At 40.4% G+C, this 24771-nt stretch overlaps 1 long non-coding RNA gene across 3 annotated transcripts in view; it reads right to left on the reverse strand.

Annotated features, from left to right (window-relative positions):
• Nucleotides 1-1631: 1631 nt before the first annotated feature.
• Nucleotides 1632-24771, reverse strand: part of LOC118879851 — a 56276-nt gene continuing 33136 nt past the window's right edge. Inside the window, exons 6-7 of one of the 3 annotated variants that reach the window (XR_005016167.1) lie at nucleotides 3619-3828; nucleotides 1875-2798 (exon numbers count right to left, since the gene is read on the reverse strand). This is a non-coding gene — a long non-coding RNA (uncharacterized LOC118879851). Of the gene's footprint in view, nucleotides 3829-24771 lie in introns of all 3 variants that reach the window. The other 2 variants (XR_005016165.1, XR_005016164.1) reach the window with 2 other exon arrangements.

Genomic DNA, 24771 nt, shown 5'->3' on the forward strand with positions numbered 1-24771 from the left:
GGGATGGGTGTGGACATGTCTGCCCCCAACTCTCAGTGCATGCTCAGAAAATGCAAGTGAGTCTTAATATTAGTCTAAATAAAATGCCAGGAGGAGACAAATCAACAGGGGGAAAATCTATATATTCCCTGACAAAGCTTAGTGGGAAAAAAAAACTTTTTTAATGATCTTGTGTTGGATATTTTCACTCAAATCTGGACAGAGAATCATAGGATGGTGGAAAACCTCTCATCCAACGCCATCATGATGAAGGAGTTGATTGGCTCATTAACACGATCGGTGAAAGTTGAGAATCACTTAAATAAACATACACACCTTAAACATCTTCTATATTCTAAGACACAAATAAGTTCATTCAATTGCCAAACTTTTAATGTAGGTGCAAGCTGTGTTCACTTTTTTGGTGACATGTGTGGGTTGTCTGACAGGAGTTCTGCACTTAAGTTTTATTGTCTGGTGTGTACTTTAATTGTAACAACAAGAACAACTGGTATAAACAAATTGTGACCTCCCATGAAAGCCTTTCCTGCCCACCTCAGTCAACTCAGACAGACCCCCAGCAGCTTCAGACCCCAGTCATCCTACCGCAGGGAATCCCAGCTGGTGGCACTCAAACCCATGAGGTTACTCCTCTGGATTCAGGTCATTAAAGGGAGTAATGAGGCCTCAATTTCTAGTCTTACAAGCCCAGTAACAACAAATGAAAGAACAAAACAGTTTGAGAGCCTCCTTGTGAGTGTGAGAGTGGCTGGTGGCAGTCGGAGGGGATGTGTTGAGCGCTCCAGACTGGGTAGTCTGTTTGCACTCAGCTCAACACCACTGGCCACTAGAGGGAGCCAGTGGGTGTGGGACCACTCAATGATTACATTTTCTTTTGCTTTGTGGTTTATTTTTTATTCACTTGTTTCGCCTTATGAACATTTTCAGACACAGAAAGGTAGAGGGGAAAGTGTAGGGAGTTTCCATATGCCCATCGCCAAGGTTTAAAAGTTATTAACATGTTGCCGTATTTGCTTTTCTATTTTTTGGTGAAGTATTTTAAAATAAATCCTAGACATCATAATACTTTACCCCTGAATACTTCAGGATACACTGCAAAGGAATAAGAAAATTTTCCTGTGTAACTACAATACAATACTATCACTCCCCCCAAAATTAACAGTAATTCCGTAGTATCATCTAATACCCAAACCATATTCAAATTTCCCTATTCCCAACCAATGATCTTTGCAGTTTATTTCTTTGAATGAGGATCTAATCAAGCCCCACATATTGACAAGAAAGTTGTAGTCTGTTTTATTCTTGGTCGTATAGTGTTTATTTAATTCCACAATAAAATGTTGTTTTAAAAGAGTGCTTATGAAACATGAGTGTTAGTATGCAATACGTTAATGGCTGCACATAAATGATAACAATTCTGCAAATTAGCCTAAGGATGCTCTTTACTCAGATCCTTGTTTTTTTCATTTGATTAAAGTTCTTCCAGAGCAAGCAAAATTCTCTAATACCCTGAAAAGTAACATCAAAAATCAATATAGACAGCATATCTAATTTAACTTTTCATTTGGTGAAAATACTCTTCACATCTATGTGTCTTTTTTTTTTTTAATTTATTTATTTTATTTATTTTTGGCTGTGTTGGGTCTTCGTTGCTGTGTGCAGGCTCTCTCTAGTTGCGGCGAGTCGAGGCTACTCTTTGTTGCGGTGCGCGGGCTTCTCATCGCGGTGGCTTCTCCTGTTGTGGAGCACGGGCTCTAGGTGCGCGGGCTTCAGTAGTTGTAGCACACGGGCTCAGTAGTTGTGGCTCGTGGGTTCTAGAGCGCAGGCTCAGTAGTTGTGGCGCATGGGCTTAGTTGCTCCGTGACATGTGGGATCTTCCCGGACCAGGGCTCGAACCCGTGTCCCCTGCATTGGCAGGCAGATTCTTAACCACTGCGCCACCAGGGAAGCCCTATGTGTCTTATTTTTTGAGACACGCATGCAAACAGCAACTGAAAACCTTCTCCTCTTTTCTTGCCATTTAGAAACAAAACACTAAAATTTATCAAAATAACTCGAGGGAAATCTCAAGAATTCTATAGTAGGTAGTGAAAAAACTTTATCTGTTTTTGATGCCATCATTCAACACGTAGTGAAATTTCAGTCTGTCTTAATATTCATGTGGTTCCCCAACGAAACACAATAGGTGATTTGAAAATTTATTCAACAACAAATCATTTTTAGACAGTTATTTTAAATCAGTTTAACACCTTGCTTCATTTGTTAGAGAAATTGGTATCTGTTTCCTTATGAATATTATTACCTATTGTATTAAATTAGCATTATTATATTTCATAAGATGCTAATCTAAAAATAAAAACATTGACTAAAAACCATGACTTTATCATAATCAAGGCAAAAATAGCAAAATGATTTTTTTAAGTTTCTAAAAATGTCCAAGAGTTTTTGTATTACAGAGAAAGGCATTCAAAAGCTAAGAGAAGTTGGAGTGTTTTCTAGCACATTTGATTGTGTTGCGTTCCAGTTACAAATCCCTTGCTGGAACAAATGAAACATTCCCAAAGCCCTGCAGTCAAGCTTGGAAGTTCTCTAGCCCCGTCTCCCCTCCCAGCTAGCATTTGGTGTGTGGGGAGAATTCCATTCCAGGAACAAGTCATTCCTCTCCATGTAGCCAAGTCCTGAAGCTCACTGCTTAGAACTACTTCTGGCCCTTGCTTGGGGCTCTGGGCCTCTGCGAGGCTCTCACTAAGTATCCAGGCTCTGGAACACAGGGCAGAGTGGATTGAGGTTAGCCTCTCCTTAGTAGAAAAGAAATCAAGCCAGTAGGAAATTAAGCTGCTCCAAAGTGCAGCTTCAGGGATGGGAGAAATACATCTTTTATTCAAATGAGCCAGTCTAACAATATTGCTATGGACAGAAATGGCTTTGTCAGCAAGAAAATTCCTTTAATAATTAACATTTGAATGGTCCTTCACAGTTTACCCACCTTATCTCATTTGTTCGTGACCCTGTGGTGAGGTGCGTTATGTTTTCTCTCAGGTTACAAGCAAGTGGCCCACGTGGAGTGGAAGCCAGGCTCCCTTCCACATGCCTCACTGCCTCTCAGCGTTACAGACCCTCTGTGCACTCAGAACAGCCCCCAAATCCTCATCACTGTACTTACCACACAGTGGTGGAAATGTATGTGGTTTTCTGTTCATTCCCCCCCCTCCCTGCCAGGCCACCGCCTCCAGTAGTTTGTGAAATTCTTAAGTGCAGGAACCAGGTCTTTCATCTCTGGTCTCCACCACCTTCTGGGCACAGAGTACGTACTTTAAAATGTGCCTTAATGCGTGGGTGCATGTGAACACCAACTTGGAGCTCACACAGGACAGGGGCTGAGTGAAGCTGTGAGTGAGAATTGAGGGGTTTATGATGTATGGACATCATTCATTAGATTGTTCGTTCTGGGAGGCTGGGGTCCATGTCTGACTTGAGTTTGTATCTCCTGAGATATGCCAGGCACATAGTAAGTGGTCAATACACTTCTTAAGAATTCATTCATTCATTCATCAAATATTTACTGAGCGCCTCTATGTGTAGTCACCGTAAAGGAGACGGGGGCAGGGGCGTGGTTACCTGTAGGTGTTCCAGACAGACAAGACGAAACAGCTTTTGACTCTTCTCTGAATTACTCTGGAAGGCTTCCTGGAGGAGGTGAGATTTCCCAAGGGCACTTTTGATCAAAATGATCTACGTGTGTGTGGTCTTGAAATGAATCCAGAGTGCTATAAAGACGGCCCTCTGCATCCATGGATTTCACATCCCCAGGTTCAACCAACCATGGATCTGGGGGAAAAAAATCCAGAAATTCCCAAAAAGTGAAACTTGAATTTGCCACACACTGGTAACTATTTTTGCAGCATTTACCTTTCATTCACAACTATTTACATAGCAGTTAGATAGCATTTACAATGTATTAGGTATTATAAGTAATCCAGAGATGATTTAGAGTGTGTTACGTTTTATGCAAATACTGTGCCATTTTGTATAAGAGACTTTAGCATCCACAGATTTGGGTATCCCTGGGGGTCCTGGAACCAACCCCTGGGGAAACTGAGGGACGACTGTAATCCCTTATTTTGCCAGTGCCCTTCCTTGCTCAATGTGGGTCTTGAGAGAGACACTTCTACTAAATATTTTGACCTTCCTAGAAACAGATTCTCTATGGAGAGAGAGGTTCAGGGAAGGACTCTAGAAATACTGTACTTTCCCTGTGCTCGGACCTAGATCAGCTCTAGTCAGGTTGACCAGATAAATGCTTACATTAATTCTTTCTGGGAGTCAGAAGATGACACAGAAATGACCAGGAACATTTCCCTAAGGGAAGCCACAGAGTGCCATGTAATCCAGTCACCTCCATTAGGGGTCGGAGAGAGGGGTACATGTGTGATTCAACCTCTTTGGTGAAAGCTTGATTTTGTCTGGAGGTGAGGGCTGGGTGGTATGCAGAGATATTGGGGCAGGGCTGGAGCCTTCGGAGATGGTTCTTTGGAGCAGCCATTGATTGTGGAACTGAGAGCAGGGGGTTAGGTGACAGCATGCGTGTGCCCCACTTTAGGCAAACTCAATTTAGGAGAATCTGTGCTTCTGAAAGGAATGGTTCTTGGCCTGACAAAATGATTCCCCATGGAGTTCCTTAAAGAGTAAGTACTAAAAATAGGATCTAATTTACAAAGAACTGAAGTATACACAAACTTGGGAAACATATCTCTTGCCAAAAGACATATACATCTCTAGGTAGATTCATAGAATCCTAGAACCCAAAGAAAGCTCCAGAGCTCAGCCTGGCCCTGCCTACTGACTGCCTCCAGGCAATCAGCATCTAGTGATATCCACTGTATACAGAGCTCCACCCTAGGACTCATGAACACACTGCAGAGTTCTTATCATTTCCAAAACTGGAGAGCTTACAGCCTCTTGGGAACAGAGTCTAGGGCAATCAGTTGTTTTAGTTGATGGTGAGAGAAACCCAGATCAAACTGGCAGAAGCACCAAAGGGCATCTGTAACCCCCAGGGCCAGCTCTGTGGGTGTGTGACCTGTGCAGTCATACGGGTCCCTGCACCCAGAAAGGCCCCTTATTTGGTTTAATGCATTGCTGTCACTGTCTTGAAATTCATAATTTTTTAATAGGGGCTCCTAGGTTAATTTTGCACTTATGTAGCTGCAAATTGTGTAGCTGGTCCTGATGGCATCCATAATTGAGTACTCCAGGGTTGTTAGTGACCAGGGGAGTTCATGCAGCAGAAGGTATTCTCTCTCCTCCCCTCCCCTCCCCTCCTCCTCCAGCACCTCCTCCTCCTCCTCCTCCTCCCTGACCCCTTTCTCCTCCTCTTTCTTCCTCTTTTCTTGCTCTCCCTCTCCTGGCTCTGCCTCCCGCTGTGTGGTGGTTTACTTTTCTTCTAGGAGGTCACACTTCTCCTCTGCATCCAGGAAAGATGGCTGCTGGTGCTCCAGGCTGACATGACCCCAGTTTAGCACCTCAACCTCCATATACCAATCCCAGAGAAAGGCCCTGTGGCAGAGCCTGGCTAGCTGGTCGCCAAGCCTGCTTCTTCCTTCTCTTGGGGTCACAACTAGATGGCGTTCCAGCCTCCCCTGCCGTGTGAGTGAGTCTGGCCAATGGAGTGTGAGCAGATGTGGAAGGCTCCACTTCTTGTTTCGTCCATAAAAACCTCCCCAACGTGATTCTCTGTCCTCTTTTCCCATTTTCTAGCTGAATAGAGAGGGCTCTGAGGCTCCCAAAGAGAGGAGAGCCACAGGATGAAAGGAGCCTGGGTCCCTGAATGACCACATGGAAGGCCACGTTGGACTTATGTGAATTACAAACACACATTGATTTGTTAAACCACTGAGATTTGGGGGTTTTCTTTGCAGATGCTCGGGTTACTGATCTGTGACCAACACACGCCGTGATAGCACCTGCTTGGGATGCATGCCACCCTTGGACCAGTTACCATTGCTGGTGATTCATGAGCCCACCTGAGGGCCTGGAGCACCAGAATGCAGCTCCACTAGGATCACATGAAGTGAAAAGGGGGGATGCTGTTGCTAAAAGAAAGTGGATGGGAAAACACGTAAGATGTTCTTGCAAAAAAACAGCTTCCAAAGTTTACTCCAGCTGTGAATGACAGCAACCTAAAATCTCAAAGCTCGCAGAGACCTATTCTTTGCAAATTTGAATAGCTTACTATTAAAACGGTTTTCCTTGTTACTGACTCTTGTAATATCATTTTAGTTCTTTCAAAGAACTTAATATTACCTTCAATCCCATATTGAGGTAATTCACAGTCCCCCCTCCCACTTTATTCTTGTTTCAAGGGCCACATATAAGGTTCCAGCTGAAGGGCTCACGGATGAGAAAGCTAGAAAGTTCCTTCGCTTATCTAACCTTCTGTTGCCATATTAATCTTCTGCCCTATATACACAGGAAAAAATAAAGCAATAACCACTGCTCTTTGTCCCTCATATGAAGACAGCTCCCTGTTATCTGCTTCCTGAGGAACTTTTCATTTTGGTTGGTTTTTTTCTCTGTCACTTCATCTTCTCTTAAAAGGTTTCCTATCTTTTACCCATGAACAGATTTTGTTCTGCCTCAGGGAGGACAAAGGAGTTTAAGAGTGCAAATAAAATTGTTTGGACTTTTGGGCTGCCAGAAATTCTGGATAATGGTTCTCCCAAAATGGTTCTCCCACTTATGTCTTTGCAAATCACTCAGCTCTCTGAGGCTCCTGTTTCTCACCTAGGCATGGTTACCCTGCCTACCTCCCAGGGTTGTGGAGAGGTTAAAATAAGATCAAATGCTTTGCAAACTATAAAAGAACTTTCAAATGTAAGATCTGACAGGTGTTCATGACAGTCTTCCCTTCAATTAGCACAGATACCAGAAAGTGGATGGGAGACACCGAAGAGCAGTTGTCACCTTCCTTCCTCTGGAATAACCAGATCCGGTCCTTTAATCATTGTTCTTGAGCCCCATTTCCCTAATCTTTTAGATCTGTGGTTCTCAAGCTTGGCTGCACATCAGATCATCCAGGAAGCTTTTAAATACTCTGGCACCCAGCTGCGCTCGAGAGCAAGTAAATCAGAAACTCGGGATGGGACCCAGGCATCAGTTTTTCTAAAGCTCTCCAGGTGATTCCATTGTGCAGCCAAGGCTGAGAACCACTGTTTTAGGTTACTCTTTCTGGGGGACTCAGGAAATTCTCTGTTGTCACATCTTGAATCTAACTGAATTTATCACATGCCTGAATGGTTTCATCTCAATAGAGGATGGATGCACTTTGGAGAAATTACCATGACCTATGTTATCTTATGTTAGAGACAGATGGTTGCAAGGTTGCTTATCCATAGATGTTTATCATCTTTGCTTAGCAGCATCAGGAGATGCTTGGAGATGAGATGAGACGTATCTTGTAAAGAGTGCTGCAAATACCATTTTATAGCAGCTGGAAAGATGGAGAAGATGATGGAATCAGCGCTGTTTCTTATAAACCTGAAAGAATACAATTGTATAGGATGACAGTTATCTGGTGTCTGTTGTAGAAACTATTCATGAGGCTGTATGAGAGAGAGAGAGAGAGAGAGAGAGAGAGAGAGAGAGTTGGAATCTGGTAGGTGGGAGGGAGTGGCTGGGGAGGGGAGCTACTGACCCTTTCTTCCCTTCTTGTGACTAGTGTCATGACCGTGAGGCAGCTGGCAAAGGTGAATGGGAGGGTGGAGCTGCTGTCACTGGTGTCACACTCTGATCCACCGGGCAGTCTTCAGACACAAGCCAGTCCTGGGAACCAAGCTCCTCATCTGCAGAAGGTCCCATGAATGCCCCCTGGTGGTCATGGGAGGCTCAGCTAGAGGGCCCATCCAGCTGGCTGCTGGGTCCCCACGGGTGAGCAGTGCACTGGTCCTCCCAGCCCCAAGCGGCCAGGGCACCCCCATCGGCAAGTTTGGGCAGCGGCTGCTGCAGCATCCCATCCTCTCCCAGCTGCACAAGTGGGGCATCTACCGTGTCATCTACAAGCTGCGTGACCTTGGCCGGTTATTCACCCTGGTTGAGTCTCAGTTCTCTCATTTGAGTAGTAATATTTCCATGACATTGTTGTGGTGGAATGAGTTGAGATTAAGGCACACGAAGCGCCTGCAACCAGAAGGGGGATACTCTCTGCGTCCCACCCCACGTGTTCAGAGGCTCCTTGCTGGGACATGTGGCGCGTGTGTGCTCTTGCTCTGCACCTGCTCACCTAACCTCTGGGTACCCAGGGCCTGTCGCCACGGCATAGGTTCTGTTCCCCAGCTCTGTTCTGGGCGCCTCCTCTTAATGGCACATCTCATTTTCTTCCTTCTGTCCACTTTCTCATTTGACCTTCACACCAACCCTGGGAGGTAGACGAGCCAGCAGCACTGTTTCCAGTGTGCCCGGGACCTCAGTGACTTGGCCAACTTCAAATGGCAAACCACCGCCAAGGGCAGCAAGGAAACCACCTGCCGTCTTGGGACACTCACAGCGTGTGCCAGGCACCAGCACCTCACTGACCCTCACAAATGACACAGCCAGACAGGCACTTTTCTTCCCACTTTATGGATTAGGAGGCAGAGGTTTAGATCGTTCATGACTTTTCCAAGGTCATACCAGAACGTGAACCCCTTTCTCATCGGCTGCAGAGTCCTCCCGCCTTTGTGGCAGTGACTTGAACCTACTTCTCTGGATTCCTGGAAAACTGATTCTTTCCCAGCAGGATCCTACCCACCAGGAACAATGTAGCAAACTCAGAGCTGCCAGAAGCACAGCCCTGGACACTTCAGTAACCTCTTCTCTTTGCCTAGAGACACTTCTGCTTAGAATTCATTGTCTGATGCTGAATAACACAGAATGTGTACCTCTCATGACTCAGTCCTTCGGTGGTCAAAATCAGTTAATCATCAGAAAAATAACAACCCAGGCTTGTTCTCACAGTAGTGTTTCAAGGGAGGAGAAACATAGATTCACTCTTTCCTTGACCTTGCCTGTTCATATAAATAGTTATTAGCCCTGGAAATCTGTATTTTTAAATGCTTTTCAGGTGGTTCTAATGATCAGTCAGAATTTTCAGACTTCAGGTCCTGACCCATTGAGTGGTTTATGAAATCAATGTGTTGGACTGTGACCAGGAACTTTCAGAAGACAAACAATCGAGTAGAAATGTGCACTACACATAAGAATAAGCATTACTTCATGAAACTTTTGCCTTGGTTATGCATCTGTGTATATATGTATATGCATATGTATACGTATACTGGGTCACAACGTAACATGTATTTCTGTGGGTCAGCAAAAGCATTTGGAAAACTCCAGCTATTTGGTGTTCATAATCTGTTTGCCATTAGGATTAATTATATTAACAGTTCTCCCAGGACACGTTATACTCTTAAAATCTATTAAAGAGCCCAAAGAGCTGTTGTTTATGTGGATTACATCTATCAATATTTACTTTATTAGACACTAAATTGAAAAGTATAATGCTTTACTAATTGATTTAAAATAACAACTAGAAACTCATGACATATTAGCATGAATAACATACTTTTAATTACACATTTTTTAAATAGGAAGAAGAGTGGCATTGTTTTACATTTTTGCACGTATCTTTAATGTCTGGAATGATGGACACACCCTAAGGTGACCCCAATGAGTCAAGTGAATGAGGGAGAAACTGTTACTTGCTTCTTTTTTTTATTGAGGTATAGTCGATGTACAATATGACATAAGTTTCAGGGGTACAACCTAGTGATTCACAATTTTTAAAGGTCATACTCCATTTATTGTTACTTGCTTCTTGCCAAAAGAATCTGGCAAAGGTGAGGATATAGTCACTCCCGTGATTACACTATATTATACAAGACTCCATCATAGCAGACTGAAGGGTTTTTAAAAAATATTTATTTATTTATTTGGCTGTGCCAGGTCTTAGTTGTGGCATGTGGGATCTGCAGTTGCAGAATGCGGGATCTAGTTCCCTGACCAGGGTTAGAACCCAGGCCCCCTCCATTGGGAGTGCGGAGTCTTAACCACTGGACCTCCAGGGAAATCCCTGGAGTAAGATTTTCCTGCTGGCTTTGGAGAAGTGAGCTGCAGTGTTGTGAGAGGCAAGGACCAATGTTGTCACGTGCCAAGGACTTGTGGGTGGCCTCTGGTTGCTGAGAGCTGTCCCTGGCCAACAGTGAGCCAGGGACTTTGGTGCTACAAATTTTGCCAACTGCATTCGGCCAATAACCAACGCACTTGGTTGAGGATCCCTGAACCTCAGGTAAGATTGCACCTCTGGGTAATGTCTTGATTTTAGCCTTGTGAGACCCTGAGCAAAGACCCTGAGAAGCTCACCTGAACCCAGACTCCTGACTCCTGGAAACTGATAAGTGCGTGTTGTTTTAAGCTGCTGTGGTTGTGGATATCTTTTACACAGTAATGGGAAACTAATGCAGATCACTCCTTATATCAGCTTCTGCATTCAATCTGTTGTGATAAGTTGTCTAAATTGAAGTATATGAAGAAAATCCAGCCTCACTATAGTTAGAAAAGGGAAACATTTTTTTTCTTTTTTTTGGCTGTGTCGGGTCTTCGTTGCTGCACACGGGCTTTCTCTAGTTGCAGCAAGTGGGGGCTACTCTTCGTTGCAGTGCGTGGGCTTCTCATTGTGATGGCTTCTCATTGCGGAGCATGGGCTCTAGGTGCGCGGGCTTCAGTAGTTGTGGCGCACGGGCTCAGTAGTTGTGGCTCGCGGGCTCTAGAGCATAGGCTCCGTAGTTGTGGCGCATGGGCTTAGTTGCTCCACGGCATGTGGGATCTTCCCGGACCAGGGATCGAACCCATGTCCCCTGCATCGGCAGGCGGATTCTTAACCACTGCACAACCAGGGAAGTCCCAGAAAAGGGGGACATATTTTAATAGCTTTTTCAGATCCTGGTGGGAGAGGGGAATGGGGAGTTATTGTTTCATGGGAATGGAGTTTCAGTATGAGATGATGAAAAAGTTCTGGAGATGGAGGGTGGTGATAATTGCATAACAATGTAAATGTACTTAATGCAACTCAACTATACATTTAATAATGGTTAATAAATTTTATGTTATGCATATTTTATGTTATGCATATTTTATATTATGCATATTTTACAGTTAAAAACAAATAAATTGCCCACAATTCAAATAACAAAAATGTTAGCTGCAATGTGGAGCCTGAAATCATATCAATTTTCATACGCTGTTATGCTAAAATCCAATAGCCTATCTTGCACTTTAAATGGCTCTTTTACCCATGCATGACTTTGTAACATCATGCACCAATTATCTGAAAAATACTGGTCTACTGAATTACGCAGATCTTCAAAAAGTTAACTCACTTAATTATACAATGTTTAAAAATCCATATTCATTAATATCACTATTAATCTCATCTGAAAAGTCATTAAGTTTAGGGAAACTGTCAAACTCATGATGTAAGAAAAAGGAGGAAAATGAGTACTGGATACAGGTTTTTTAAAATTCTGATTTCTTCTTGAGTACTCATATTTTGTCAGTGGCAACAAATACAACCAGATTATTTCCTTGAAGTGACAAGCTTGCTTCATTCATTTAAGAGAAAATACTCAAGGCTGGGTAACCATGTTTGTCAGTCCTTCCTGGAAGTAAATGTGGTGTTCCGTGAAAAAGCAGCTATTTCAGCTTGAAACTCAAACAAACACACGGTGCTTTTCCCTGAGAAAACACTGTCCTTCAGCACGCAGAAGTGCTTTATGTGCAGTTCCCATTTTGTCACACAGAATATTAAAAGGATGAATACTCAAGGATGGAGATTTAATAAAATTAATGCTTTTTACTGCCTCATCAAGAGCATTCTTCTTGAAACTGGCTTTCTTTCTTCCTTTTTCTTTCTTTTACTGTGAGTGCATGACAGTGAAGAACACAATGACTGTTATTAGCACAGTTTGGTGCCACTGCCTTGATTCATGCTAAGTTATCAGCAGAAAACTGCTGGTAAGTAAAAACCCACTGCTGCTTTTGTACTGTCAGTGCAAATGTTAACACAGTGAAAAAGTAAAATAACCTCTTAGTATTTTTGTGAAAATGTGTTTGACCTCTCAGAGCCGCTGAAAGCGCCTTGGACCCTGGAAGTCCACAGACCACACTGTGAGCTCAACTTTTCTGCTTGAACCTCCCCTGCCCCTCCACCCCAGCACCAGTGCCCGCTCCCAGAGGAAAGGCTCCAAACCGACCAACACCTTGTGTTTCTCAAATTAACATCTGATGTGGCTCTAGCAGCAAGTATGCTGCTCCTATCTCTTGCAATCAGTACTCTTTCTAAAACATAGATTTGTTGTTCTCTTGCTTCAAAACCACTAAAAAGTATAAGATAAAAATGGCATCATGAATCAATGGGAAAGGATAGATTATTAAATGGTGTCAGGACATTTGGGTAAACATTTGGGAAAGATTTTTAAAATTCTCTTCCAGTATATATCAAAATAAGTCCAAACTGATTACTGATCTCAATACTAAAAATTAAACCATAAACTAAGTTAAGAATAAAGATAATATGTTTTTGAACACAGCATGGGAAAAGTTTTTCTACTTAAACATACAAAAGCCGAATCCAATGGGAAGACCTAGCTTCCAAAGGCCATAGCCAAAGTCCATTGAGAAAAGGGTGAGGAAATGGGAGGCACAAAGAGGTGCTTTACCTCCCAATACCCATCCCAAGTCCCTCAGGGCTAAGAGGATTGAGCTGAGGGGGGGCACCCCAACCTGACCACCTAGCTTTCTTTGATGCCATAGACCTTGGTCCGCAAACACTCTGCTTTGTGGCTTTGGCTGGGCACAGGCCATTTTTCCCAGTGGCTCTGCCGCTGTATGACAGATCGAAGTCACTGGCTCTCAGCTAAAGTATGAAAGACCAAAGTCTTCAAACAAACAGTGGTTTAGGGCTGTGTAATGTATGAAATGTTGGACTGTAGGAAAATTGAATGCTGCTATAGTCTAAGCTCTTGACAGTGACTGGTTTTTATTAGGCACTGAGATGTTTTTATTTTCTACGCATTTTTAAGTTTGGTAATCCATCACACATGTATTGAGGCTCTAAAAGGGCAAAGCACTGTACTAGGTGCACAGCCCCTGTGCCGATTACAGCACCTGAGATATTATTATTTGATTGATAAGTCACTCAATGTATTTTGGAATTAGTTGTCATATTGAGTGCCTACTATTTGCTATGTATTCTTAGAGATTTTTAAAATAAAGCAGGAAAGGGACATGGGAAGCATCAGGGCAGGGAGCTGACATTTTTAGGTAGGGTTCTATAGAGTTTTATCCATTTTCCAAAGATGGTCACAACCATATCACCCATCCAGCATGCTGTTTTACAAAGTGGTCTTGTCACACACCATCAAGAAATAGAGTCTAATTCCCCTCCCCTTGAAGTAGGCTGATTATAGTGACTTGATCAATAGAATAAAGCAAAAGTGACATCCTGGAACTTCCGAAGGTAGTCATCACAAGCCTTGTAACTTCTGCCTGGAATGCTTGCCCTTGGAACACTCTCTCTCCCTCAGAAATAAGCCACCATGCTGTGAAAACCTCAAGTCTCATGGACAGGCCACATGTTGGTTGACAGCCCCAGATGAGCTCCCAGATGACAGCCAGCCTCAACAGCCAGCCATGTGAGGGAGCCATCTTGGTGGTCCAGCCCAATCATGCTTTCAGACGACTACAGCCCCAACTGAAATCTGACTGCAGCCACATAAAACACCTGCTCCATTTCATAGCTCAATCTTGTACCACTAATGTACGTCTGTCAAACGCAAATGGCTGGGACAGGCTGGGAGGCATCCACCTCCATAAAGTAAATCAAGTGGAGGGATTCTGGAAGGACTATGAGAGAGGTCACTTTGGTCCTTGGGGACTCATGGGGAGAAGCGCCTGAGCATGAGGGTCACTGAGTATAAAGGGAGGCATCAGAGCTCAAAGACAAAGAGACTCCTCTGCTTTGTCCTGGGCAACTGTTCGTCCTTTGCCCCCCCAGCAGTGTCTGGACTTCATGGCACTTTGGAGCTCCCATTCTTTGTACTAGCACAGAGCTCATCACAGAGTTTTGTTTTTTTTTACATCTTTGTTGGAGTATGATTGCTTTACAATGGTGTGTTAGTTTCTGCTGTATAAAAAAGTGAATCATCTATACATATACATATATCCCCTATCTCCTCCCTCTTGTGTCTCCCTCCCACCCTCCCTATCCCACCCCTCTAGGTGGTCACAAAGCACCGAGCTGATCTCCCTGTGCTATGTGGCTGCTTCCCACTAGCTATCTATTTTACATTTGGTAGTGTATATATGTCCATGCCACTCTCTCACTTCGTCCCAGCTTACCCTTCACCCTCCCCGTGTCCTCAAGTCCATTCCCTACGTCTGCGTCTTTATTCCTGTTCTGCCCCTAGGTTCCTCAGAATCATTTTTTTTTAGATTCCATATATATGTGTTAGCATAAGGTGTTTGTTTTTCTCTTTCTGACTTACTTCACTCTGTATGACAGACTCTAGGTCCATCCACCTCACTACAAATAACTCAATTTCGTTTCTTTTTATGGCTGAGTAATAGTCCATTGTATATATGTGCCACATCTTCTTTATCCATTCACCTGTCGATGGACATTTAGGTTGCTTCCATGTCCTCGCTATTGTAAATAGTGCTGCAATGAACACTGTGGTACATGACTCTTTTTGAATTATGGTTTTCGCAGGGTATATGCCCAGTAGTGGGATTGCTGGGTCATATGGTAGTTCTATTTTTAGTTTTTTAAGGAACCTCCATACTGTTCTCCATAGTGGCTGTATCAATTTATATTCCCACCAACATTGCAAGAGGGTTCCCTTTTCTCCACACCCTCTCCAGTATTTATTGTTTGTAGATTTTTTGATGATGGCCGTTCTGACCGGTGTGAGGTGATACCTCATTATAGTTTTGATTTGCATTTCTCTAATGATTAGGGATGTTGAGCATCCTTTCATGTATTTGTTGGCAATCTGTATATCTTCTTCGGAGAAATGTCTATTTAGGTCTGCTCATTTTTGGAATGGGTTGTTTGCTTTTTGATATTAAGCTGCATAAGTTGCTTGTATATTTCGGAGATTAATCCTTTGTCTGTTGCTTCATTTGCCAATATTTTCTCCCATTCTGAGGGTTGTCTTTTCGTCTTGTTTATGATTTCCTTTGCAGTGCTAAAGCTTTTAAGTTTCATTAGGTCCCATTTGTCTATTTTTGTTTTTATTTCCATTTCGCTAGGAGGTGGGTCAAAAAGGATTTTGCTGTGATTTATGTCAAAGAGTGTTCTTCCTATGTTTTCCTCTAAGAGTTTTATTGTGTCTGGCCTTATATTTAGGTCTTTAATCCATTTTGAGCTTATTTTTGTGTATGTTGTTAGGCAGTGTTCTAATTTCATTCTTTTACATGTAGCTCTCCAGTTTTCCCACCACCACTTATTGAAGAGGCTGTCTTTTCTCCATTGTATATTCTTGCCTCCTTTATCAAAAATAAGGTGACCCTATGTGCGTGGGTTTTTCTCTGGGCTTTCTACCTTGTTCCATTGATTTATATTTCTGTTTTTGTGCTAGTATCATATTGTCTTGATTACTGTAGCTTTGTAGTGTAGTCTGAAGTCCAGGAGCCTGATTCCTCCAGCTCAGTTTTTCTTTCTCAAGATTGCTTTGGATATTTGGGGTCTTTTGTGTTCCCATACAAATTTTGCAAATTTTTGTTCTAGTTCTGGGAAAAATGCTGTTGGTAGTTTGATAGGTATTGCACTGAATCTGTAGATTGCTTTGGGTAGTATAATCATTTTCACAATGTTGATTCTTCCAATCCAAGAACATGGTATATCTCTCTATCTGCTTGTATCATCTTTAATTTCTTTCATCAGTGTCTTATAGTTTTCTGCATATAGGTCTTTTGTCTCCTTAGGTACGTTTATTACTAGGTATTTTATTCTTTTTGTTGCAATGGTAAATGAGAGTGTTTCCTTAATTTCCCTTTCAGATTTTTCATCATTAGTGTATAGGAATGCAAGAGATTTCTGTACATTAATATTGTATCCTGCTACTCTACCAAATTCATTGATTAGCTATAGTAGTTTTCTGGTAGCATCTTGCAGATTCTCAAGTATAGATTCTCAAGTATAGTATCATGTCATTTGCAAACAGTGACAGTTTTACTTCTTCTTTTCCAATTTGTATTCCTTTTATTTCTTTTTCTTCTCTGATTGCTGTGGCTAGAACTTCCAAAACTATGCTGAATAATAGTGGTGAGAGTGGGCAACCTTGTCTTGTTCCTGATCTTAGTGGAAATGGTTTCAGTTTTTCACCATTGAGAATGATGTTGGCTGTGGGTTTGTCATATATGGCCTTTATTATGTTGAGGTAAGTTCCCTCTATGCCTACTTTCTGGAGAATTTTTATCATAAATGGGTGTTGACTTTTGTCGAAAGCTTTTCCTGCATCTATTGAGATTATCATATGGTTTTTCTCCTTCAATTTGTTAATATGGTGTATCACATTGATTGACTGATTTGCGTATATTGAAGAATCCTTGCATTCCTGGAATAAACCCCACTTGATCATGGTGTATGATCCTTTTAATGTGCTGTTGTGTTCTGTTTGCTAGTATGTTGTTGAGGATTTTTGCATCTCTGTTCTTCAGTGATATTCGCCTGTAGTTTTCTTTTTTTGCGACATCTTTGTTTGGTTTTGGTATCTGGGTGATGGTGGCCTCATAGAATGAGTTGGGGACTGTTCCTCCCTCTGCTATATTTTGGAAGAGTTTGAGAAGGACAGGTGTTCACTCTTCTCTAAATGTTTGATAGAATTCACCCGTGAAGCCATCTGGTTCTGGGTTTTTGTTTGTTGGAAGATTTTTAATCACAGTTTCAAGTTCAGTGCTTGTGATTGGTCTGTTTATATTTTCTATTTCTTCCCAGTTCAGTCTCAGAAGGTTGTGCTTTTCTAAGAATTTGTCCATTTCTTCCAGGTTGTCCATTTTATTGGCATAGAGTTGCTTGTAGTACTCTCTCACGATCCTTTGTATTTCTGCAGTGTCAGTTGTTACTTCTCCTTTTTCATTTCTACTTCTGTTGATTTGAGTCTTCTCCCTTTTTTTCTTGATGAGTCTGGCTAATGGTTTATCAATTTTGTTTATCTTCTCAAAGAACCAGCTTTTAGTTTTATTGATCTTTGCTATTGTTTCCTTCATTTCTTTTTCATTTCTTTCTTTTTTTTTCTTTGTTTTTTTCATTTATTTCTGATGTGATCTTTATGATTTTTTCCTTCTGCTAACTTTGGTTTGTATTTTTTTTTTGTTCTTCTTTTTCTAATTGCTTTATGTGTAAGGTTAGGTTGTTTACTTGAGATTTTTCTTGTTTCTTGAGGTAGGATTGTATTGCTATAAACTTGCCTCCTAGAACTGCTTTTGCTGCATCCCACAGGTTTTGGGTCAAATCATTGTCATTTGATTCTAGGTATTTTTTGATTTCCTCTTTGATTTCTTCAGCGATGTCTTGGTTATTTAGTAACCTATTGTTTAGCCTCCATGTGTTTGTATTTTTTACAGTTTTTTTCCTGTAATTGATATCTAGCCTCATGGTGCTGTGGTCGGAAAAGATACTTGATATGATTTCAATTTTCTTAAATTTACCAAGGCTTGATTTGTGTCCCAAGATATGATCTATCCTGGAGAATGTTCCATGAGCACTTGAGAAGAAAGTGTATTCTGTTGTTTTTGGATGGAATGTCCTATAAATATCAATTAAGTCCATCTTGCTTAATGTGTCATTTAAAGCTTATGTTTCCTTACTTATTTTCATTTTGGGTGATCTGTCCATTGGTGAAAGTGGGGTGTTAAAGTCCCCTACTGTGATTGTGTTACTGTTGATTTCCCTTTTATGGCCATTAACATTTGCCTTATGTATTGAGGTGCTCCTATGTTGGATGCATAAATATTTATAATTGTTATATCTTCTTCTTGGATTGATCCCTTGATCATTATGTACTGTCCTTCTCTGTCTCTTGTAATAGTCTTTATTTTAAAGTCCATTTTGTCTGATATGAGAATTGTTACTCCAGCTTTCTTTTGATTTCCATTTACATGGAATATCTTTTTCCATCCCCTCACTTTCAGTCTGTATGTGTCCCTAGGTCTGAAGTGGGTCTCTTGTAGACAGCATATATATCTGTCTTGTTTTTGTATCCATTCAGCCAGTCTGTGTCTTTTGGTTGGAGTGTTTAATCCATTTACATTTAAGGTGATTATAGATATGTATGTTCCTACTACCATTTTCTTAATTGTTTTGGCTTTGTTTTTGTAGGTCTTTTCCTTCTCTTGTGTTTCCTGCCTAGAGAAGTTCCTTTAGCATTTGTTGTAAAGCTGGTTTGGTGGTGCTGAATTCTCTTAACTTTTGCTTGTCTGTAAAGATTTTAATTTCTCCATCAAATCTGAATGAGGTCCTTGCTAGGTAGCATAATCTTGGTTGTAGGTGTTTCCCTTTCATCACTTTAAATATGTCCTGCCACTCCCTTCTGGCTTGTAGAGTTTCTGCTGGAAGGTCAGCTGTTAACCTTATGGGGATTCCCTTGTATGTTATTTGTGGCTTTCCCCATGGTGCTTTTAATATTTTTTCTTTGTATTTAATTTTTGATAGTTTGATTAATGTGTGTCTTGGCATGTTTCTCCTTAGATTTATCCTGTATGTAACTCTTTGCGTTTCCTGAACTTGATTGACTATTCCTTTCCCATGTTAGGGAAGTTTCCAACTATAATCTCTTCAAATATTTTCTCAGACCCTTTCTTTTTCTCTTCTTCTTCTGGGACCCCTATAATTTGAATGTTGATATGTTTAATGTTGTCCCAGAGGTCTCTGAGACTGTCCTCAATTCTTTTCATTCTTTTTTCTTTATTCTGCTGTATGGTAGTTATTTCCACTATTTAATCTTCCAGGTCACTTATCTGTTCTTCTGCCTCATTTATTCTGCTATTGATTCCTTCTAGAGAATTTATAAGTTCATTTACTGTGTTGTTCATCATTGTTTGTTTGCTCTTTAGTTCTTCTAGGTCCTTGTTAAACATTTCTTGTACTTTCTCCATTCTATTTCTAAGATTTTGGATCATCTTTACTATCATTACTCTGAATTCTTTTTCAGGTAGGCTGCCTATTTCCTCTTCATTTTTTTGGTCTGGTGGGTTTTTACCTTGCTCCTTCATCTGCTTATTTCTCTGTCTTCTCATTTTGCTTAACTTACTGTGTTTGGGGTCTCCTTTTCACAGGGTACAGGTTCATAGTTCCCATTGTTTTTGGTGTCTGCCCCCAGTGGGTAAGGTTGGTTCTGGGGCTTGTGTAGGCTTCCTGGTGGAGAGGATGTTTGATCCAGCAATTCCACTCTTGGGTATATATCTTAATAAATCCCATACTTAGACCAGCTGGCAATGGATTTGGGAATGTAGTCTGCAGTCTTCCAGTCCCTCAATGACCTGGATGCCAGAGGCCCACAGTTCTGGAGTCATCCTCAGGAGTCTCGCACATGCCACGTATCAAGCAAACCTCAATCCTCTTGGACGCCTGGCCCCCACAAAACTTCGAGTCACAGTGAGGTGGGGCCTCTCCCAGAAGCACGGTCAGATGGCGGGAAAGTGGATCCAGTGCAGAAGTTGTGCTGGCAAGGAACTGCCAAACCAGAGCCGGACAGTCCGGGCAACGAACTCTCATCACATCGTTTGTCATGTGATTCTCCTCTTTCTGCCCTCCACCCTCACCCCAACTCCTTGTCCTGTGTCATTTACTCTCATGGTACCTCCATGAGACACAGGGGCTGTGGGGAGGGGGGAGGTAGAAAGAGAAGGTAACTAAAGCATGGAGAGTTCAAGAGTACTGGCCAAAATTACATAGTTCAGGTCTCCCAAGTCCAGAAGGAGATGTCTACATCCTATGTGGGTCAGGTTATGGATCACCCTCAGCTAAGGAAGTAAGTGCTCTTTCTTAGATGTCATGACCACACAGGGTAAACAGGCTTGAAACATCTTAGGAGGCAGTAGGGCCACATGTATCATCCATCCTCAGGCTGCCTGGATTACTTGGAATTTGTTGGTGGTGATTTGTTCATCTCAAGAGGTCCATAAACAACAAAAATTATACCCAACAGAGGAAGTTGTTTTTAATGGGTTGGAGTGAGGCACTGATGTTTCTGTTTATTCCAAGTTTCCCTAGTGGTTTGATGGCTTGTGAATCACTGCTATAGTCTCGATTCTTGCTACCTAAAGTGTAGTAGTCAGACCACCATCAGAGACATCATCTGAGAGCTTGCTAGATACGCAGAATCTTGAGCCCCATCTTGAGACCTGCATTTAAGATCCCTAGATGAGTAATATTTTAAGTTTGAGAAGTACTGACCTAGAGGAAGTGGTTCTCAACTTTGGCTGCACATTGAAATCACCTGAGAGCTCTAAAATATATTGATGCCTCGGTCCCATTGCAGGACAGCCTAGCTTAATTCACTGGTTTCAGGTGTGGCCTGTTGGGGATGATTTTTAAAATATTCCCCAGGTGATTCTAATGTTCAGTCAAGCACTGACCAAGAAATCGGGGCCTAAAAGCTGTAGTCCCCTCAAATCCCAAAGGGGCTGGACTGTTGTAGGAGTCATTATGATCCTGGAACAGAACAGAATGCCCAGATCACCAGAACCAGAGAGAGAGAGAGAGAGAGAGAGAATGTAAAGACTCCACCTGGTCCACCTTCTTCCTCCTACAGCCTCTGCTTTCCCTATTAGAAATTGTGAATTTCATTTAAAAGAGTGTCAGCAGGGAATCAGATAGTAGTAAAGGTGCTCTGGGTTTTTATTTCCAGCGCTGCCAGCTCTGGGTGCATCACTCAGTCCTGAACTCACAACCATTTTGAATTTGTTTCTTCAGCTGAAAAATGGAGATGATGGTATCAACAAATGTTATCAATGACATAAATAGTGCTCTGCTAATTCCATACAAGGCATTTAAAAATCTAACCCATGGGATGGCTTTTTTAAATGACCACCTCTATAGCGTATATATAGCATGCTCAATTTAGAAAATGAGAATAAAAATATAAACCCCTCAATTTATGGAATATGCCAGTTTCCCAGTTCACGGCATGTATGTGAACACCCTGGAATACAGAGGGGCTGGACATATACGTTGTTCTCTATCTCTGTATCTCTACAATCCCAATCACACTTTACACTCACACTCTAGATATTCTTTCTCCCCTCTCTATGTTGGTTTCTACTTTCCTAGTCAGCAATTGCTAAAAAAGAAAAGTAAGAAAGCCCAGGACAACAGAACTGCCCAAAGCTTGCTTCGTTTTTACAAGAATATTGTGCCCCATTAGTTGGAAAATACAGTAGTTTAATTTTGTATTTTAATCAATGTCACCATCATACTTGTACCTATGCTAACAAGGAAATATTATGAACTTGAGTTTTGTTTCTACTTTCACTAAAACCAGGTATTTGGACCCAGGAATATTAGAAATTCTACTCAGATATTTTAGATCTCAGGCAGAAGTTTCTAATATTACTTTTCAGATGAAGAAACTAAAACGTACAGGGGTTAAAAAAAAAGAAAACAATGAAAGCTGAGAGGGGTAAAATGTCTTTTGCATGTGGAAGGACAGTGTTTTTCCCTCATTGTCCCCTGATGGGAAATTGGATTGTTTCCAATCTCTGCCTATTATAAGTAACACTGCTGTGAATAGTCACATATAAGTCTTTGTGTATACATATATTTATGTTTTTCTTGGATGGATATATAGGAATAGAATTGCTGGGCCCAATGGTAAGTTTATGTTTAATTTTTTAAGAAAATGCCAAACTGTATTCTAAAGTGGCTGAACAATTTCACATTCCCACCAGCAAAATATGAGGGTTCTAGTTTCTCCCTTTCCTTACCAGCCAACCCTTGGTATCATCAATCTTTTACATGATAGTCATTCTAGTGGCTGTGTAGTGACATCTCATTGTTGTTTTCATTTGCATTTCCCTAAAAGCTAATGTTGTGGAGCATCTTTTATGTACATATTAGCCACTGTATGTTTTCTTCGGTTAAAGGTCTATTCAAATATTTCATTCATTTAAAAAACTGGATTATTTGTTTTCTTATTATAAAATTTGTAAAAAAAAAAAATTGTAAGAGTTCTTTATATATTCAGATATAAGTCCTCTATCAGATATATGATTTACAAATATTTTCTCCCAGTCTGTGGCTTGTCTTTTCATTTCCTTAATGGTGTCTTTTAAAGAGCAGTTGTTTTTAATTTTTATGAAGTCAAATTTATTAATTTTTCTTTTATGTATCATGTTTTTCTTGTCATATCCAACAAATATTTATCCAATTCAAAGTCACAAAAGTATTTTCCTTGTCATCTTCTAGAAGTTTTACAGTTTTAGGTCTTATATTTAAACTTATGATCCATTTTCAGTTAAATTTTGCATATGGCATGAGGTAAGGATTTAAGTTGTTTTGTTTTGTTTTGTTTTGTTGGCACATGGATATTGTCCCAGAACCATCTGTTGAAAACACTGTCATTTCTCCCATTGAATTACCTTGGCATGCTTGTCAAAAATCAACTGGCCATAAATGTAAGGGTTTATTCTTGGACTCAATTCTGTTTCATTGATCTATATGTCTATCCTTATGCCAGTACCACACTATCTTGATTACTGTTGCTTCATAAGTTTTAAAATCGAATAGTGCTCAATCTTTGTTCTTTTCAAGGTCATCTTAACTATTCTAGGTCCTTTGAAATTCCATACAAATTTTAGGATCAGCTTGTCAATTTATACAAAAAATCTTGCTGTAACCTTAGTAGGGATTGCATTGAATCTATAGATCAAATTGGGAAGAATGGCCATTTTAACAATATTGAGTCTTCTAATCTATGAACATAGAATATTTCAATTTATTTAGATCTTCTTTCATTTCTTTCAGAAATGCATGTCTTGCACTTCTTTTGTTAAGTTTATTCCTATATATTTTATTCTTTCTGATGCTAATGGGAATGGAATTGTTTTTTAAATTTTATTGTTGTACAATTCATTGCTAACATATAGAAATACAATTGATTTTTTTATACTGATCTTGCTAAACTTGTTTATTCTAGTAGTTTATTTCTTTAGATTACTTAGGATTGTCTATATTCAGGAACATGTACACAAATAAAGTTTTAGGTCTTTCTTTCCAATATGCATGACTTAATTTTCTTGCTTCACTGCACTAGCTAGAACCACAAGCACATATTGAAATGTGAGACATCTTTGCTTTTTTCCCAACCTTAGGGGAGAAAGCATCTTTGCGGGGGAAACATTGTCTTTCATCAAAAAGTATGATTAAGCATGTAATACCTTTTATCAGTATGAGGAAGTTCCCTTCTATCCCTAGTGTGTTGAAAGTGTTTATCATTAATGGGTGTTGGATTTCATCAAATTCTTTTTCTGTGTCTACTGGCATGATAATCTGGTTTTTGTTGTTTATTTGATTAATATGGTATATTGCATTAATTGATTTGAGGGTACTAAACCTGCATTCCTGGAACACAGTGTATAATCCTTTTTAAACACTGCTAGATTCAGTTTCCTAGTATTTCATTAACAAATTTTGTGTATACATTCATGAGGAATAATTGCTCTGCAATTTTCTTGTGATGTGTTTGACTGATTTTGATATCTGGGTAATAGTGGTCTCATAAGTGCATTGGGAACTGTTTCTCTTTTATTTTCTGAAAACATTTTTGTAGGACTGGTAATCTTTCTTCATTAAATGTTAGGTAGAATTCACCAGGGAAGCCATCTGGGCCTGCACTTTTCCTTGTGAGAAGATTTTTAATTACCAATTCATTTTCTTTACTTGCTATTTTGTTCTAGTCAGATTTTCTATTTTCTCTTGACTTAGTTTTGTTATTTGCATCTTGATAAAAATTTCTCCATTTAAACTGTCTAATTTGTTGGCACAAAGTCATTCATAATATTCTCATAATACTTTTAGTTTCTATATGGTCAGTAATCATGCCCTATCTTTCATTCCTTATTTTGTATTTTTTCTTTCCTTTCTTTCTTGATCAGAATAGCTAAAGGTTTATTAATTTCGTTGCTCAAAAATCAGTTTGTTGTTTCAAAGAAATGACCTTTGGTTTCACTGATTTTCTATACTTTCTTTTGGTTTTTATTTCATTAATGTTTGGCTTTGATCTTTATCATTTTCTTCTTTCTGCTTGCTTTGGGTTATTTGCTCTTTGTGTTTAAGTTTCCTTAGGTAAAAGCTTAGATTGTTGACTTGACACCTGTTGCTTTTCTAATACTTTCCCTCTTGGCATTGCTTTAGCTGCAGTCCATAAATTTTTATATTCTTTTAAGCTTAAAATAATTTCTAATTTCCCTTGTGATTTCATTTTTGACCCATGGGTTATTTTATAGTGTGTTTTAAAATTTCCAAATATTTGGAGATCCCCTAAATTTCTTTCTATTGTTGATTTTTCTACTTTAATTCTACTGTGATCAGAGAAACATACTTTGAGTGGTTTCAATCCTTTTACATTTATGGAGAATAATTTATGAGCTTGTATTCTGCTGCTGTGAGTGAAGTGTTATATAGATATATTTTTATGTCAAGCTGGTTGATAGTGTTGTTCAAGTCTTCCATATCCTTAC

Source organism: Balaenoptera musculus, chromosome 1, assembly GCF_009873245.2.
Source record: "Balaenoptera musculus isolate JJ_BM4_2016_0621 chromosome 1, mBalMus1.pri.v3, whole genome shotgun sequence".
NCBI lineage: Eukaryota > Metazoa > Chordata > Mammalia > Artiodactyla > Balaenopteridae > Balaenoptera > Balaenoptera musculus.